This window comes from Thermobia domestica, chromosome 5, assembly GCF_964235325.1.
Source record: "Thermobia domestica chromosome 5, izTheDome1.hap1.1, whole genome shotgun sequence".
NCBI lineage: Eukaryota > Metazoa > Arthropoda > Insecta > Zygentoma > Lepismatidae > Thermobia > Thermobia domestica.
In genome coordinates, this window is record NC_137458.1 from 36,279,310 (window position 1) to 36,294,123 (window position 14,814).

A 14,814-nucleotide genomic window follows, 5' to 3' on the forward strand; every position below is an offset into this window, starting at 1 on the left:
CTTTGTGGTGGACAAGCACCGTGTGCGTGGGTTTTCTCGGGGTTCTCCCGTTTCCTCCCACTTTCTTCATTCCACCATTTCATTCATTTCTCATAATCACCGTCTCCTTTAGCCTAATCGGCATAACTGTGGGACGTAAAACTCAAAGATTTCATTTTTTGTCTAGCAAATAGATGCATAGTGCCTCAACAGTGTTGCGTACCTACACCCATGTTTCTCTCTTTAGCCTATTGATTTATGTGTATGATTCGTACATTAATTATATACATCAAAAGGGTGTATAATCCTTAGATTTTTCTGTGAGTATACATGAAGTAATCAAACTACTTGCAGGTCATGTATCAGTATGCTCAGTTGTTACTATATCCGTGGCACTAATCTTGCAACATAAAAGAATTACAAAATGGTAGGACACTTTTATGATGATAGATATTAATTCCTTAGAAACTGGATATATTAAGTTGAAGAACGACAACGTTATACACAAATTCACAAATTGGACAATTCTGTGTCCTAAAGAATTTTGTAATAAAGGACAACCTCGCAAAATAATAGAACAGTACGAATTCTGTCTTTATATGGGAACTTGTTTTCCTGTTTTCTTTGAAACGAACAAGAATCTATTTAAATGTTCCTTGTTTTTTCAAAATGAATTTATACTGAGCCCAGGGGAAAAAGAGGGGGAACACGAGGAGACGTCGTCCTCCCACTTCCAAAAAATATCTATGGCGTCTCCCCACTTCCTAAAAAAATACAATGGGTAAAGATAGGCACGGGGGACGGCGTGACGTCATGCGTCCCCTCACCTTTTTAGATCCACTTTTACCCCTGACTAAGCCTACATATAAACTTGAAAGGAGACACCCAGAGAGTGTCCTTACGCGAGTAGAACTACAACATTATCGTGATACAAGAAACAAACAATCAAACTTTTCTATTATAGAACATAGAACTGTATTATATGAAAATTAGTGTAAATACGCGAGTATTATACTGTAATATCCTATGTGATGTTGTAAACAAACAATTCCATGCATCAGTGTTTACAAACACCACCACATGGTTCGGCAATAGGATCTCCCACCAGATGGATCTACAGTTACATGCAGACGACGGTTTCTGGCCCCTCCCACGGAGCAGAAGACGACATCGGAGCAGCAGCGCCACCGCTACCCAAAGGACCCTATAAATTGGACGGACGAAGACAGCTCGATACCAGTTTTCTGATGACGCTCCTCTAGTCTGCTTCGGGACTTTAGGAGTAACCTAAACCCAGGGCCTCTAGTCTGCTACGGGACTACGCCTATCCTTTCTCCAGGCTTAGCCTGCTTCGGGGCTCTGACTGGGAATCCTAACCTCAGCCGCTTAGCCTGCTTCAGGGCTCTGTTGGCTATTTAACCTACCCACTGCTTGCTTCGGAGCTTTGGGCACCTAATTCCACTCCTCTTAGCCTGCTTCGGGGCTCTGTTGGAAATCCTGTCTGCGACCTTACGGTCAAAGACCACCTATAAATAACCTTTGATATTAGAGAGATTAATTTGTACAGTATTTTGTGGAAATACTTTTATAGTGGAAATTTTATAATAAAATTGGTAGTGGGAAATCGATTCCGGACGCTCCTTTTATTAAATGCTCTACCCACAAATCCTATATGAGACAAAGTTTTACAATACTTTACAATATACTTCCTAAAGATATAGACTCAGGACTGTTGCTAAATTCCAAAAAGAACTTCGGAAATATTTATTACAATATTGCTTTTACTCAGTAGAGGAGTACATGAGTTGCTAATTACATTAAAATTTTATATGATCTACAGTAAACCAGTGTCATTGCTTGTTTTTAGCACTCGATATATATGTAAGGATTTCTACAAACACTGCAAGTAATAATTACTTACTCTAATCATTCAATATGTTAGGTATTATAATGATATTACGCAAAATGTAAGGCATAATACTATATTATTAACCTAGTGTGTGCAATTTACATTATTACTGCTTCGTTTTCTTTTGTGTTTATTTATAAATGACGTGTCCATTTCAGATGCATTGTAAGGGCCTAGGACAAATCTGCCAATTACCAAATGCGCCAATCGTGAAAATGGACAAATCTGCCAATGGACAAATCTGCCAATGGACAAATCCGCCAATGGACAAATCTGCCAATTACCAAATCTGCCAATTACCAAATGTGCCAAACGCGAAAATGACCAAATGCGCCAATTGTGAAAAAGGACAAATCTGCCAATTACCAAATCTGCCAATTACCAAATGCGCCAAACGCGAAAATGACCAAATGCGCCAATTGTGAAAAAGGACAAATCTGCCAATTACCAAATCTGCCAATTGACAAATCTGCCAATTACCAAATGCGCCAATCGCGAAAATGACCAAATGCGCCAATCGTGAGAATGGACAGATCTGCCAATGGACAAATCTGCCAATGGACAAATCTGCCAATTGACAAATCCGCCAATTACCAAATCCGCCAATTACCAAATCCGCCAATTACCAAATCTGCCAAAGGATAAGTCACCGAACTATCATTTTATTTTAGATGTATTCTTCAATAATCATCCTACAATATTACGAAAAAGAAGAAGAATTATTTATGAAAGAAAGCGGAAAAGGGTATTTTAATTTTGATGTGTTTTACTTTAATTAATTCACAATTATGTTTCAAAATGAATGTTTACTGATGTTGGTTGTTGGAGTTTAGTATCCCATTGCTGTCGCTGTCATTAAGATCTTTATTACACCAATTCTAAGACTGCATTACTCAGTTAATGAGATATAGTCCACACTGTTGATTGATTTTCTTCCTTTAAAAATAACATTGTCAAACACATTATATATGTATAAATCGATAAATCACATCGAACCAAATAAAATGAGATGCTCGAATACAAGTTTAGTTTATAAAAAAAAATAGAAAAAAAATGCTGCACTAACAACTGTATCTTTCGTTGCCGATAATCAGTGACAGCTTTCATTCATTGTCCTGGCAGTACTGAACTAGCAGTTTCCTTGTCTTTTCGTAAGGTGACACATACACTTTTTCGAACATGATAGCTAGTTGTAATCGTAGGTAATAACAATCAAGTTAATTAAAAAGTCTTGGTAATAAGTATTTTCAAATTGGTTAAAATGAATACGAACCTGTTTTCGGAACGGGTAATTTGAATAGGGACATCAAAATATAAGCCGTCACTTTAGAATATTTTTAAAGAAAATTACAAAAGTGTTTACTTAAAATATTTACTTTATATTTTACAAGGCTATGAAAATATTTCTTCACATTCTTTCAAATATTCACAACTTTCACAATTACAAACTAGAATTTCTCACCAAGTACAACATCGTATAAAAAATAAATACCAAAATTTATAGTTGTAAAAGAATTTTTTCTGTTATAACTTTCGATTTTAAAATTCACGACTGTAAATCAGGTCAAGAGGACAAAAGTTACTTGTACTATGGGCAAAGTTCCTACAATCTAAGAACCCCGCAAACCTGACTTAATAAATTATATATATATATATATAAAAACTATATATTCTAAACGTTCTAAATAGAGTACTCAAAAAAGATCTCAAGATACGTGTTTGCAAACAAGTCATGATTATACTAACTACTGCCTACTTATTAACGATGTTATTATTGCTAAAATAATTGCGTTTCTTCTTACTTTCCTTATTCATTTTCTGTTAAAGATTATAGCTTCTTGTTCAAGACTTTTTATTATTAACTTTTACCGACTGTATTTTTCTACTTATAATAAGGAATACATATATTGATTTATTTCGAAAATGTAAAAAAGAAGCAGACATCCGCTTAATGAATTAGGTCAGCCATAGCTCGTAGATTTCATGGTCTTTCACACAAATTCTATGCGAGGTCCAACCAAACTTGTGAAATCTCCATCCCCGTAAAGGTCGTCAGCACAGTTGCAACTTCGTTTTTGTTGAAATAGTCAAGTAACAATATTTATATGGTTCAAGTCCTTTTTCTTTATTATTTCTTCTACTACTTTTAAATTTGAAAATTGAAAGAGCTTTTGTGTAAAGTGTATCCCTCTCATAGTGAACTACTTACATGATGATGCACCACAGGCACTTCGTCGGTAACTTCAAACTTGAAATACTCATAACGGAATAAATTGAGTTGAGTTGATTTTAGTTTAGCGCCCGTTTCAGCAGCGAGGCTATATGAGACGTGGACCTACTGATTAACGTGGAATCCGAACCACATGAGCTCCCGCCGGGAATCGAACCTGGGTCTCCCACGCCAAAGGCGCGTACGCTAACCGCTTAGCCACGGAGAAGCTCTCATAACGGAATAAACAAAATAAACAAAGAAAAGAAATAAACTGTCTCCCCAAAGACCCGTTTTTCCACAATATTAGCCACGGTTATCCCCTTTGCGGTCATATTAGTAAAGAAACACAGTTTGTCCTTTACAAGACAATATTTCCTCGACATACATTTAGATTCTTTTTAGGAATAAATAATATACGATAAGCCAACACATTACTCACATATTTATCTTCGTATTCTCTTGTATTTCTTTCATTATAATATATTCATGGGCATATATAGATTGATCCTTTGGAACAAATGCTATAACTTCAATAAAAGTATCACAAATTGCTTACTTATAATACAGCATATATAATGTATATATATCCTCTTATTATTTGTGTAAGTGTTATTCTCTTACATACAATTTTTACTTTATGATTTTCAATGAATAGGTTAGGTTCTCTAAAATAACGATGTGTATGACATGTTCCCTTTTCTGTACTTATAAATTTATTCATACAAAACTTAACATTTCGACTCATATTTCTTTGATTTACTAACTAGTTATATATTTTTCATTATTCATTTCGATAACCTGAGAATAGTTTTGACCGTTCGTGCGTTGGGAGATTTGTCCATTTGTGTGGGAGTTATGACCGATCGTGTGGGCGTTTTGACATTTCTTGAGCGTGGGGGTTTTGGCTGTGGGGGTTATGACCGTTCGTGTATTTGGGAGATTTGTCCATTTGTGTGGGGGTTATGACCGTTTGTGTGGGCGTTTTGACATTTCTTGAGTGTGGGGGTTTTGGCTGTGGGGGTTTTGACCTAGACCCATTAGTTGCATCGCTTTTGGTGTTCTTTTAGGTACCTCCTTGCAACCACAACCTTGAGCTACACCACGAGATGTAGAAAGAGTAGAAACAACATTCTAGATACGTATGTTAAGTCTGGTGAAGATACTATTATAGTATTGAAACTTTACATTTTATACAGTGTTTTTACTAAAAAGTGCTGTACCTTGTCATGACAATTGAGTTAAATATAAAATTTGTTTACAAGGTCTACAGGTGGTTTATTTAACGTTAGAAATATTCTTTGAACATATCGTTGTGCATGTTAAGTAGATGCACAGAATTTTCACCTATACAAAATTAAACATCACTTTCATTATTGCTTACAGTAACTGTTTACATATACTTAATTTTCAACTCTTTTCATCTCTGAAGCAAAAAAAGATAATTTTTCCAGATATATTTATTTCCTTTCTACAGAAAGTAATTTATTACTTGAATTATTAAAGGTAAACTAAAATATTGCTCTGAATTTTACCACTATTTTACGTATTTATTTATAGACCATTCTCGTGGGTAATGATGTATATAGTTATTCGCTGTAAGTCGTAAGTAAGACACGTGCGGATAACCATAATTGATAGGACGATCACTACCAACTTCATTGGAACATGTGTGGGCCCATGTGAACGCACGAACAGTAACCAATCTACTATTGAATCGCACGTTTATGTTCTTTTCCTACGATTTTTCTCCATCTGTTCATCGCTTACAGGATCTTCGTCATTGAGTAGGCACATGGAGGACGCTGATATTTTGATAATATTGTCCTTTTACCCTTTAACACAATGACGACTATTGAGTGTGTATGAATTTCGCATATAGGATGAATACCAAAATTTTACTATAGGGCATTAAGCTACATATCTCACACATCTGTTGTTCCGCTATGGGTGCTTTCATCCTCAATTGTCATCTCTATAAATATTTGAACAACATTTTGCTATTTCATCTTCGAAGAGGGTAACACATTTTCATAACATGAATCAGGTGTATTCTAGTCACTGTACACCTTCTACTCTCGTTTGATAATCTACCCTTGGTTCATCAAACATAGCCCTAGCATGCGATTCTGACAGACACATGATTATGATAGCATTTCCTACGACCACCACCTAGCTACTTTAAGACTATATACCTGCTCAAATATCAGTTTGTATTTGTGCTGGAAGGTGATATTAACATGAGTACTATGCGTTTTCTTTACAGCCTTTATAACGTATGTCTGATGCGAGCAAGTGATGCAGTCATGAACACCAAGTTTCTCTTCTTCTTTTGAGCAAGCTTTCGTATAGATGAATGAATTCTTATTCTATGTACTTATCTTGAATGGGGGCAGACATCAAAGGGTATAAGGGTTAAAATGGTCCTAAACTAATATTGTAATCTTCTGAAAGTCCTTTTTGCACATTTATCTACAATATCTATAAACCCTCCCTTTGTGCTTTCGCGTTAATCTAGTCGCTAGTACGTGAGCATTTTGTATAAGGGGTCCCGGCCTTGATTCCTGCTAAGAGATACTTTGTGATTTGGACTGTCCGTTACATTTCTGTTTGTCACTAACGTGTATGCTTAAGTTGAATTGCAACCAAAAAAGATGACTACACAGTCGGGTGTCGCTGTTGCAACTAATTAAAGGAAATTAAGCTGGTATAGTGGCTGGTGGGTGGGTTTTTGGTGTATGGGTCCGAGGTTTCATCCGCAGTGGAGATTCTCTGTGATTTTAACTGTCCTCGATCTTTCTGTGTCCGTGTCTCTGTCATGTCTCATTCAGTACAATTAGAATCAAAAGATAATTACAGAGAATATTGTCTCAGTTGGGGCGAGTTAAGAGACTGACAGCTGCTCAGGAAATGCGAATTGCATATTTAAGTCGACCATACATTGATGTATTTTTCGGTCGTAACCATAAAATTTCATACGCTAGTCTTGTTAGCAGCTGTCAATACGTTAGTGTATGGGACCTGGCGTAAGTTTACGTAACGAATTTTTATACGCTGGAAAAGTCTGTCTGCTTTTAACTTCGAGCGTAAATACGGCGCGTAGAAACGGCTCAGATGAAAGAGTTTTCAAGCAGCAGGTGGTCTCTTGCCCTTTCCAGGCCTTCTCCCCGTTCTGGTTTTATTGTTTTCAGAAGAGAAAACCTGTTCTTGTGTTGTCCTCGCGGATCGTTGCTGAGGTTTGCTGGCAGACTCACCAGAAATCATCATTCCAATCTAGTTTCAGTATTTCTATACAATACATGATTTTGGCTAAATTAATATTTTCTATCGCACAAAACGAGATATTATTTCCTAATTAAAATTCATAATTAATTTTCAGTATATAGAGAAAAAGCTATTTAAATCCAATACTTCCTAATCAGAATTCGCAAATGATGAGAGCTCCTCCGTGGCTATATGGTCAGCGTACGCTTCTCTGGCGCGGGATATCCTGTTCGATTCTCGGCAGGAGCTCATGTAGTTTGGATCCCACTTCTCATATAGCCTCGCTGTTTAAGAGGTCGCTAAATTGAAACCCAATCCAATCGAACATGATGTCTTTCGACTACGAATTTAACATTAAATTTAGTATTTGCATATTAGTCCCCCCCCCACACACACAGACACAGAGGTCGAGATGGTTATAAAGAGGAAGTCACACCTTTAGAATTGCTCATGTTCTGCTATTAAAAAGAGAAGTATAACATGACTTTTAATAGGGTGTGACCAATTCTCGGCAAACTGAAAATGTCACGCTATTTATAAAAGAGAGAGAAAGCAAGAGAAGGGAAAGAAGGAAGGTTAGGGCAACCAACAGCAATGTTACTTCCAGATATACTTTCGGGCACTTGGTTCTCTCAGTCGAATATGAATAAAAAGGTCCCCAGTAGCAAAGATAAATTACATTTCACTCTTGTGAAGAACACTTCACCAAATAATGTCCAAGTGCAGCTTTCTGATAGTTTGTTTTGTCCCACGCTACCCATACAATACTTTTAGAAGAAATCATCACCAGTATAGAAGCTAGAGGTACCTACTAGGTACATTTAAGATAAAAAGTAGTAATCCTGACCTTCAACAAGATACTATCTCGATATCTGCCTGTTAAAACTGAGCAAAGATTTGCGTTTGAGTATCGAAATTCGATAAAAGTTTTTTGCTATTTCGACCACCTGCTGCTTGTTATTTTAAGTACCTTCTCAATCTTACAAGAACTTGTAGCAAAATGGGTTCAGAAAGTCAATATTTTTTTTCACGTGACTTTACTCGTGAAAAAGAAAATGTGATAAACCACAATACATAGCCTAATGTTTCTTTCTTTGTGTATTATTTCAAACCTCAGAATGTATACATATTTAAATTTAATAGACCTAATAATCCTATTTCTCTATTAATGCTCACATACTAAGTATAAATAGAAGAATCATTGTACCGCTTGTTTTAGTGTGCTTGCTTTCCAGTGATAAAAGTTCTAGTTGAATCCAGGATACCAGCTATGTTGAATATTTTTCAACATTATATTATATCTCGTCATGATGGGGACTGTACTACCACTTACTTGAAAACTTATGTAGGTTCAAAACAGAACATAACTAACATCAACATTTAAATGGCACCCATTTGCAGGAAATAGGAATACACTCATAATAGTTCATGTTAACTTGTAGTATTCCATTCAAGCATTTCTCAACCTTTGTGGTATGGTTACTATCAATCTTTTCCAGACAAACGTTAACTTAAGGTATATTACCACAAAATATTAAATAACAATGAATACCTGACACTTAAATAATTTCTTTCCTGAACAACTCAATCGTTTTACTGAGCTCCTATGTCACTAAACGGTTAGCGTACGTGTCTTTGGCGTGGAAGACCCGGGTTCGCTTCCCGGTGGGAGTCATGTGGTTCGGATTCCACGTTAATCAGTAGGTCTCATATCATATAGCCTCGCTGTTGAAAGGGACGTTAAACTCAAAATCAACTCAAGTTATATCGTTTTACTATGTTTGTAAGTAACATGTCCATCACTGTCAGGAGAATTGATATAATAATTGACGCAATTTCCTACTTAATAGTGTGTTATTTTAGTGGTATTTTAACTACTAGAGCTTCGAAATTAATTGATATTTAATTGTTTCAGTTTCGTATAACATACAAGTTTGTTTACATTTTTCCTTTTACTTTCTCCTTAATTCCTTATAACCACGATTTCTTACAGTGAAATATGCCTTATGTAATGAATATAAGAACTATGAGTATTAAAAACATACAATTCGACGGGATCTTTACACTGAGAGAAATGAAAATTTAAAATAAAACAAACCTGTTTATTTTCTGAACCAGTATGGAAACTCTTTCGACTTAGATTCCTTCAAACTGATTGGTTCATAAGTTGTGAAACAAATGTAGTAAAAAAATAAATTTAAATGAACGAATGGATTTGGTTCAAAGTGTCTTTAATGAGTTAACAGTTTAAACATTTGAAAGAAAAAATCTGAACCAAAATTGGGTAGTTCTCAATTCATTTAATTAAGCAGTTAGATGTTTGTACCAACATGTAGTAAAATTTAAACAAACTAGTAGTTCAGAATAGTTTAACTTTGTTTGAAAATAACCTAATCTGAGTTGAATTGTAGGATAGAGAGTTGTGAATGGCTAATGTTTGAACGGAATTTGACTACTATAAATTCGAAATTAAATAGGCCCTAAATTAAGGTCTATATTATGGTAAAGCTTCGTGATAATATGCCAAATGTCATATCTACGCCAAATTCATGAAACAGCTCCAATGATTTGTAACAACCCTACATTTTATTATATGTTGTTCCCATATAACATACACGTGCAAACCTCTCTTTTTAGAAAAATTCAATATATAGTATACTAACTAACTATAACAATTTTAATAAAGTGTTAAATTTATCTTACTTTCCGTGATCGATTGTAGTTGCGCAAAAACAGATCCATTCACTTGTAATAGAAAGGACGGCAATTGGGTATGAACACTAAAAAGTGGGACAAAACACTACTAATATAAAGGGGCCATGTAATTAGGTTATAGTGTAAAGCTAAAAAAGTGAGAGCAGCAATTACCTCCACGCACCTAATCGCCGATGGACAGCAAACTTGTTAATATTATTCCCAATTTAACAGAATTTTAAGACATTGTTGAGGAATAATTTTAGTAGTATATAATTATATCTATACGCTTTTATTTGAAACACTTCACTTCAGATCTACAATGTTTCATTATATTTTCATTAATTGTTAGTCATCCAACGATGCGTTCAAACATAGAATATTCACTAACAATCATTGCATTGGCCAACAACTTAAATTAATTTGTTTACAGTTAACTAAATAATTAAAAAAAAAACACTAAATTTGTTATATTTAATTTGAACATGTGGTTTAGTCCAGTCATTTGAATCAATAATTTTTCAATTTAAAAGTTGGTTTACATCGATCAAAAGTGTCTGCTTACTGTGTCAAAATGTTTTCAGTAGACCTTACATTGAATGCTGTAAAATTTCTTATATCATATACACTAACATGAGAGACGGACATAGGGCGTATTGTGAAGTTATACACTCAGAAAAAATGTATGTGGCGTACGTAAAAACGTAGGTTACATGTGTAAATCCTGTAGTTTTTGGACTTAAGGTAGAACTAAAAAACGTATAACTAAAAAAGTATAACTAAGACATACTTTCCGTATAAATATTTCGAATAAACGTACTTTCTGTGCGAACGAAAGAACTGTATATAAGTGATCAGGATGTCACATACAGATATACGCATGTAACATACAGCTGGCGTATGTAACATACGTATACGTATGTGATACATGGAAGACTGTTAGATGTCATACATCCTAAAACCGCATTATGTAGCATCTAAGTGAGGAAAGTCTGTAGCATATGGATAACGTGTGCTCCTTGCAGATTCCTGTAGTAAACAATGATTCCGTATATTTGTACAATGTATCACTGTCCGGATAACCGACTTTTCTCAGTGTATTAATTAATAAGAATTTGCGTCCGGTGAAGGGGAATGTTAAATGTTCGAAAAATTTTCTATATATATATATATATATATCTATATATATATATATATATATATATATATATATATATATATATTTACAACAATGAGGAATATCACAGTCGAATCGATAAGTGTCAGTAAACTAGACAAATGTTTAGAAGGGGGATGAAAAACAGAGCCGTAGCTATAGACTTGGGCGCCCCTACACTCACCTTATCGAGCTTTTCCTTTTTTTTTTTTTTTTTACAAATAAGACAAACAGCTATTTTTTTTTACAAATAAGACACAGATTATTGCAACAGCCAAAAGTGATCATTCTCTATTCTTTTACAAATAAAAGCTGTTTTCAAGAGGCTTATTTTGGACTTTTTGTTGAATTTACAAAACTGCCTCTGGCTGTACACAGATCCACCTTGAGAACAGTTATGAAAATTTACAATGTTTACGTTTCATACTATCTAGAAGAAATGAAATTTTAATATGTTTGAATCTATGTGTTTAAAAAGAAATGTTCGAAATGGGTAACAGCTTCAATTTCCAGTAATAATTGTAAACTTTTGTAAATTTATTCTGTATGTGACCACATAAAGAAGATTTTAATTTTGATTGTTTTACAGTAAAAAATATTTTGTGAAATGTAACGGAAGCTCTGAATGGACCTTCTTTGCGAATTTCTTAATATTGATCGATAGAGGTGAAGAATAGTTTAATGTTTGTACTTGAAATCCAAAATATAGTTTGGCTACTATATACATTTAAAATTATAGTACTTACTTAATTTCTTAATGACTGAAAATTTTGAATTTAAGGTTACTTATTATTAATATACATACAAAATATCACACAACTAGATACGTAAACACACACACACACACACACAAAAGAAATCCTGGCGATACAAGTGGTTGATGGGGAAATGATCCCAATCGTGTCTTCACTGTTCGCCTTTTCCCGTTTTGCCTTATGATTCTTATCACAGGAAACGTCAACCAAAAATTGGTACTTAATGACTTGTTATCATAAGGCAAAATGGGAATTCCCCTTTCGCCTTACAATAATTTTCATATATTGGTAGCACTGCTTTAGCAAATATAAATGTAATTAAAATGTTTAACAGAAGGATACTGAAAAACTGGAAAGAAATAAGTTGCATTGAAAAAGAAGGTAACAATGTAATGGATTCGAAATCAGAACTAAGAATTAATTATCACAGAGCAGGGGTGGACTGGCAAACTTTGGCCCACCATCAAAATTTTGACCCATGAATCCGACCATTATGGCTCACGAATCCGGATTTTCGACACCCTACTGCAATTCACGGGAACAAAGTTATACCTAATTACAAAAAAAGAAAAAAAGAAAAAAGAAAGAAAGAAAGAAAAACGGCATAAGCATAGTCCTACAAATTCTGGAGGGCGTAAGTGTTTGTTTTTGTACGTAAAACAGTAGAATCTCTTTTAACAAGGGCAGATCCAAGGGGTGATAAGGGGCTATAGCCCCCAATTGACGCTCAGGTTTACACTGGATAAAATGGGCTTCAATTCTGCTTTACACTGGATAAAACGGCAAATTATGGTTTAGCCCCTCCCTTGATCATATCCTGGATCTGCCACTGCCTTTTAACCTTACATGTATCCACCTTAAATGGATTTTATTTCTTTTACCTCAATATAAATCGTTTATTCTGCCTACAGAAATAGAATTGTAACTCCTCGAAAACAACTTAATTTGGATCAGGAACGCAGAAAATTTTTGAAGAGTGCAAAAAGTCTTCACCGACGCTCAATGCTTATGTGTAAAGAAAAGAGACAAACTAAAATGATAGTTCTCATAATCATGTTTCATTTATTGCGTAATGAAAACATTTTTGCACAAATTCCGATTCAGAAAACTTCCCAGATATCAAACAGTCTGAGCCTAACGTTCCATATAGGGATGCACACGAGACGAGTCGAGACAGGATTTTCCTGACAAAATTCGAGTCGAGAGACGGCTCTTCCAATAGAGAAATATACATTTTTCGAGTCGAGACATCACTTTTACAGCACATTTTCAAGACGAGACAGCCACAAATCTTGTATCGTGCGCATCCCTAGTTCCATAGTATACAAAAAATTTCAAGCAAGAAGTGTACAACTATACTTAGGCAGAAAAAAATATAAATGAACTCTTTCACAACCTAAAGGGAGGATAGGTTTATTTGGTAAAGTTGACATTAAAAAAATGCAACAAGGAACTTGCAATAGGAGTACAATACAGAAGGGTAACCAGAGAGTGGAACGAAGAGCTGGACCTTCAAACCATATCCTGCCAAATAGAGTTCGCTTATATGTTAATTAAACTTTTTTAATACTTACATACAGCCAGGGACGTGAGTGAGCAGGAATTCATTTCGGGGGGAAGCTGTCCAAATTCAATATGAGGACAAATTGTATTAAAATTTGTAATATCGCCCCTAAAATTAGACAAAATTTAAGGAAAGTCGTGATTTTGGAGAGGGGTTCTCGGATCCCCAGGCACACCCCCTGCCTACAGCAAATGAAGAATATAGTATAAAATGAAGTACGGTACTTTTTAAAAATATGAACAATGCTAATACGTTAAAATAGTTGAAAGAAATGATTGCCGGGTAGCCAGGTAGGCAAGTCCGCTCTTGTCAGTGGGATAAATTATTGAAAAGGTATAAGAATTAATGTTTATATTCATGTAATTGGATTATTTTTATGTATTTGCGAAGGTAGAGCAGGAAAGGGAAGGGATTTTAGAATTTTTGTGTAACTTTGTTTTCTGTAAGATTATTGATTATTACGAGTCAATCAGGTAACAGGTTTCAGATTAGATGTCACATTTGAAGATCTGTACGTTGTTCAACTAGTTTCACACTGTGTATGATGAGTAAAAGTTCCTGATTAGTACTGAGTTCGTCACTGGAAAGTGTATAAGTGCAAGTGTGTTTAAGTGTGTTAAATGGCTATATCTTTCATTGCATATAAACGAAGGGGAAGGTTACTGTGTTAGGAAGAACATATTTATCGGATAAACTATTGTCGTGAGTCAAAATAATATTGCAATTGTAGTGAAGGGTGTAAGGTTACTGTTATTCTAATTTGTGTTGAATTTGAATCTTTATCTGGTGAATACACACATCCTCCAAGAAATGAGCAGATTGAAAGTTCTCTCATACGAAATGAAATGAAAGTTTTACGTCCCACATTTATGCCGGCTAGGCTAAAGGAGACGGTGATGATCAGAAATGAATGAAATGATGAAATGAAGAAAGTGGGAGGAAACGGGAGAACCTCAAGAAAACACACGCACAGGGTGTTTGTCCACTACAAGGCTCACTTGGCGTGAGCTGCGATCAAACCAAGGATCCTATGCACCAGAGATGAACGCTCTACCACTGAGACACCAGAAATAGAAGTGAAAACAATTAAACATTCGCCTGCGTACTTTGAAATGTAGAATGAGTAGAAAACAGATTTCTCTAATGCAATACTTAGATGCTGTTGCTCATTGTATATGTACCGAAGATAAACACCATCTTGTATAGGTGTTCTGTACTTCTTGTAGTTACTGCACTTATTTTGTTATATGAATAAACAAATTAAATTATATCTATGAATGCACT

The 14,814-nt window shown here is 35.0% G+C and overlaps 1 protein-coding gene across 1 annotated transcript in view; it reads right to left on the reverse strand.

Moving 5' to 3' along the window:
* Nucleotides 1-14,814, reverse strand: part of LOC145685860 (radial spoke head protein 9 homolog) — a 62,233-nt gene that overhangs the window by 16,862 nt on the left and 30,557 nt on the right. The window lies entirely within an intron of this gene.